Here is a 5632-nt window from a genome sequence, read left to right as displayed (position 1 = left end):
CGTCGGATGACGGGAGCCAACCCTGGCAGGGAGACACCTCCCAGGCTGGTTGAGGAGCCCTGCTGACGATTCAGAAAATTTGAAGGTGAATTACTATTTGTTTCTGTGTACAGAATGGAAATTGATAAACAAACGGTCAACATTTGCCACGAGACTACACTACTGAGGTTAAGTGGCAGTCGCACGATCCCGTACAACCTCAAATATCAATCTTCTTGATGGTTTACTCAAGTCAAAAACAACCTGATCTTGATCAGCTAACTCAACTTAATGCCACGAGAGACTACTCGCCCAAGTTTGTTTGGGTACACCGGCTTGTTATAAATATTGCATCATTGGGCCATGTGGTACAATCGGGAGATGGTTATCGGGTGTTATTAATTTGTTCCCAGCTTTTCTGCACAACCTGCACTAACTGCCAGCAAGAGGTGTGATGTATGTTTGAACATATTGTTGCGGACGCGGCAGGGATAACTCCGAAAGGCCGACGCGTCTTTGTAAAGACCACAGATGCCGTCTACAACACTCACCTTTGGTCGGATCCTCATTCATGTCACTTTACCGTACCGGCAAGTTGACTGAAGTGGATGGGGAACCGTGCCAGTGGTTGGTCAAAGGATGTTACTTGGCCGAGCGAACCAACGTTACATGCCACACACTGTCATCTATCGTCTACCATCTGTAGCTCTTCCTCATACTGTTGTTCCTTGATATGAAGGTCCACTTCTGATAACTTGCTCATACCGTTTTGGAGATCTTATAAAAGTACATTATTTTTTAAGCTAATCTCATCTAATTGTTCGTCCTTCACACTGAACCATTGAGAAAGGTAAAGTGACATGTTTTGAATTGGACACAGCTTACAACTGAGCACTCCTATTCGTCATTTAATAAACATCAAGACTTTATGGAGGTGCAAAATGTCCAAGTCCAAAATCCCATTCAAGTCCAAAATGGGATTAACTCTGATTGAAGGTGCAAAGTTAAATTGTAATTTCACAAATTACAAAGCAGTCTGCCATTTCAAAAGGTCTCGTGAGCAACAAGACCCCTGGAAAGTGTAACAATTCATTAGAACACATGGAGGTCAACATGACATTTGATAACGGTTCCTTACTTGTTGGCAGCTCTCAATGTCGTTTTGTAGTTCTTCCTCAGCTGTCATCATCCATCTGTAGGTCTTCCTCGCACCACTGTCCCTCGATCTGAAGGTCCACATCTGACAACTTGCTCGTGCAGTTTTGGAGATCTTCAGAAAGGTACCTTATTTTTCAAGGTAATCTCATTGAATTATTCGTCCTTTGCACCCAGCCAATGATAAAAGTAATGTGACACATTCGAAAAAAAATTTCAAAACCACACAGCTCACAATTGAGCACTCCTTCTAATCCTCATTGAATAAACATCAAGACATGATGGAGGTGTCCCTCTCAAGTCCAAAATGGGATCAACTCTTATTAAAGGTGCAAAGGCAATGTGGAATTTCACAAATTACAAAGCAGTCTGCCATTTCTAAATGTCTCCTTCGCAGCAAGACCCCTGGAAGGTGTTACAATTCATCAGAACGTGTGGAGGTGAACATGACACGTTTGATAACGGTCCCTTACTTGTTGGCAGCTCTCGATGTCGTTTTGTAGTTCTTCCTCCTCTCAAATCATCCTTCTGTCGCTCTTCCTCATGCAATTGTTCCTCGCATCGTATTTGAGTTCCTCTGAAAGTACATTTTTGGGGTAATGTCATTGAATCGTTCGTCATTCACTCAACCATTGAGAATGAACCTCGACCTGTGCGGCCGAAACATTGCGTTCATGAAGAGAGAGAGAGATATATAGCATCATGAAGCAACACCTCCAAAGATAATAATTCACACATGTGAGCAAAGATGATGATATTTAGTGGATTAAACACGAATACGGAAGGGTGGCGTGAACAAAAACAACAAGAAATACCATACAAGGGTCCCCACCTGTTTCCTCAACGTCAATTCATCATCGTTTTGTTGTCGCTTCTACTGATGTAGATTTAACTCCAAAAACAGCAAGTCCCTGTTAAGTTTTTTTAATGGTGTCTGTGTGCACCTTCTTTCCAAGACACAAGCTCGTACATATTGTCCTTCAGTTGCATCTCAACTAAGATGGGCTTTATCTGCAAGTCAGATCAATAAACATGCCAGTCAGTATGGGAAGGGGACACAAATACAGCATGTGGGAGTATCTGTATCGTGTGAGATGATATACATGATTAAGGGACTCAATTGTTCACAAAACCTCTCATCGTTCTCCTGCTGCAGCTGTCATCGCGTGACAAGTGATGTTGGAAATAAATTTATAAAATCTCTTCTTCTTCTTTCGGCTACTCCCGTTAGGGGTCGCCACAGCGGATCATCCGTATGATGCGCATAGTGATTTGGCACATGTTTTACGCCGGATGCCCTTCCTGACGCAACCCTGGTCGCCTCTTACGAGACATGTATTATACAATCAATAAGTGAGTTCAAGTACACAGTGTTCACTAACCTGACTTAGGCTTTCAATTTCATCTTCAATGCAGCAACAGCAGCACTTGTTTCTTCCCCTCAGGCCCAGTTGAAAATGAAAGTATATGATACTTCAAAGCAATTGATGGTCGTTCCCTGTGTTCCCTGTCCTGGCTAGGTTAGAATGATTGTATAATACATTACAAATGCTGATTTTCGAACCTATATGCCATACGTACATGTACATTATTGCTCATATCTCAGAAACTATTGGAGTGCCAATCACAAAATTTATGTGGAAGCTTCTTGACATCATAAGGTACCTCTGGAATGAATTTGAGGAAATTTGAAGGATACATTTTTTGGGGATTCACGATTGAAGTTTATATTTTGTGATAACTTTTTTTTTGTGGTTGGAGGTAGGAAAATGTTGCCCAGACAAATTCATAGGGCATGAAAATACCTTTAAAATGACACCAAAACCAGCTCTCTCGGTGTTATACTTTTAGAGATATGGCCATTTGAATACGCGATGTCGTGCTAATTAGTCCAAAGTTCGTTAGTCTGCATCTCACTAATTAAGAGGCTGTTAGCAAAAATATTTGAGTTCTTGCCGTTTTTCATGGGTCCCAATTGGTTCCCAAAGTTTTACAAAAATCTGAGAGATGACGGCAGATTATTTGATGATTTGACATGGAATGACCCCTCATGGTGATTCTCCTTTAGTTTCATCTCAACGAAGATGGACTTTATCTGCAAGTCAGATGAATAGGAATGTCAATCGATCAGAGGAGGATACAAATACAGCATGTGGGAGTATCTGTATTGTGTGCAATGATGGACATTATTAATCAGACAAAGGAAAGGTTATACTGTACTGTGTGTAAATCCCAGAAGGTACTCACCTCCTCACGGTACTTTGTATCGTTGTCTTGCAGCATCTGCTCTAAATGATGCAGCTTTGCATCAAGGTTTGAGGTTTTCTTTTCAAATTTTTTCTGCTCATCAGAAACTTGACGACTCTGCTGATCGGTCATTTCCAACTGTTTTTTCAGTTCTTCGATCTGCAAAAGTCAAACCATGGAGAAAATAAGCTTCTCTGAGTTCTGTATGAATTATATATTGGCACTACACACATTACCTTTGGACCATTTCAATGTCGGTGATTTGATATGTTTCTGGTACAACGAGAGCTGACACAGTCATGTCATGTTGAGCAAGAATTGGTATAAGAACCCGAGTCAATGGGACCGAAAACCCAAAGCCACATACCTGCTGCATGTTTTCTCCATTTTGTCTGTGCACCTGTTCCAGATGTACCTTCTCAGGAATGTTTGCAGGTTCCTGTGCCAGCTGGACATTATTTTCAGGAACCCTTGTTTGGGATCCATTATCCTGTATTTTTTCTGATTTCTATCAGGAAAATAATAAAATAAAATAAAAATAATCACCAGATGTTAAAACGTGCAAAAAATGTGGTTGTGTCCATTTCCCAAGAGTGTTGTTTTCCCGTGACACGGTGTCAGGTGGACGTGGTTTTGTGTATTTTACCTGACGCTTTCCGAAAAGCTTTTTAAACCAGCTCTTTTTAATATGGGATTTCTGCATTTCGAATCGAGTCAATCCTGATTAGAGAGAGAGAGAACATGAGGATAAGGGAAATAGATGAGGGGCACACGAGGGAAATTGTCACCTTCACATGGTTTAATTTTGAATAAATGGGAAATATTTTAATGTTTGTTTTTATCAGATACTGTTTCTCTATGGACACACTGGAGTGCCCACTGTGAATGGTCTTCATGCTAAAAGAGCAAACAGTTGTGGGAAGAATTCAACTCCCTCCAGAACTTAAACTAAACGAGTCCTCTCACCACATCTCTTCTTCGTTTGGATGATTACTCACTGCACATCGATTCACAACACGCTTTGGACCCAAACACCATCTTTGATAACACGTGTTCTGACTCACAGTCGTTCCACTCACTTTTTCCTGGGTTTTGGCTCTTTTGGTCCACTTATCGCAACCGCACAGAATAGGTGTGTTCTCCACACACACCACATTTAATCTACCAACATAAACAGAGCTCTTTATCACCACTCACTCACTCACTGGTATAAACGTTTTGTACCTCCTCGGTGTGGTGGATGAAATTTTGCACACCGTTGAAAATTGAAGGCAATGTCCAAAATAAATAAATAAATGAATTACAAAACAGGGGCGGAGCCTGGACTGCACAAAACAAATATCACAAAATGGGGCGGAGCTTAGACTGCACTAAATATGAGGTGAACACCTGGGGAGCAAGGCTCAGGGGGCGCCAGCTGCTGGGCTTTGGGTGTGGCTGCTTTGGAGCCATAAGAAAGAAATTTGACGCATGAGGAGGCCATTTGACCCACCATAGCTGCACGACACCAACACCACGTTAAATAAGCCGTCAAGCTCACAGTTAATATCATTAGGGGATTGGGGGGTGGGGGGAGGAAGAATGGGGATGAAAAAGTGTGGTTGGCTTCGGGACATCATCGAGGTGTGAAACAGAAAATAATCATATACATATATATGTATATATATATATATATATATATATATATATATATATATATATATATATATATATATATATATATATATATATATATATATATATATATATATATATATATATATATATATATATATATATATATACTTGTAAAGGTGCCCGTCTTCGACGGGCGTCACTGGCAACATATGGTAAAAGACAGATAGCATGAATGTATTTTAAACAATATATTATATCATTTTTATCGATCGATTATCATTCAGGTTTTCCCCTTCGACTGTCCCGCAGTTGCTCCACTTCGATGACATTACCACGTAGTTTAGTGACTACACAACGTGTACCATTCATGAGTTCCGGAGGATCCATAGAGCGCATTAAAATTACAGGGCACCCTACTTTAAAATGATCCAAAAGGCCGGATCAGTTTCGTCTCCATATTCATATGTTGTAGAATTTAGCTGATTCTGAAACTGTTAACAGCATGTCGATCGGATGGTTCTGTGATTTTCTATGGTCGTAAACAGAAGTACGACTTAAGCCTGTACGCCACTATGCGGAGACCCGAGGACCTAATATTTCACAACAAACTAAAAAGTCACAAAATTTGAAGATA

General features: G+C 40.6%; 1 long non-coding RNA gene across 1 annotated transcript; it reads right to left on the bottom strand.

Moving 5' to 3' along the window:
• Positions 1–995: 995 nt before the first annotated feature.
• LOC147025068 (uncharacterized) lies at positions 996–4930 on the bottom strand. Its single transcript, XR_015059332.1, has 5 exons — positions 3749–4930; positions 3382–3540; positions 1967–2145; positions 1608–1711; positions 996–1263 (listed from the first exon to the last, which is right to left on the bottom strand). It is a non-coding gene; the product is annotated as an uncharacterized LOC147025068 (long non-coding RNA).
• Positions 4931–5632: the final 702 nt, after the last annotated feature.

The sequence above is a fragment of the Eptatretus burgeri genome, chromosome 6 (assembly GCF_056783735.1).
Source record: "Eptatretus burgeri isolate ZD-2024b chromosome 6, Ebu_testis_v1, whole genome shotgun sequence".
In the NCBI taxonomy this organism is placed as follows: Eukaryota; Metazoa; Chordata; class Myxini; order Myxiniformes; family Myxinidae; genus Eptatretus; species Eptatretus burgeri.
The sequence above is the reverse complement of the archived record's forward strand: the minus strand, read 5'-3'. Positions and strand labels throughout refer to the sequence as shown.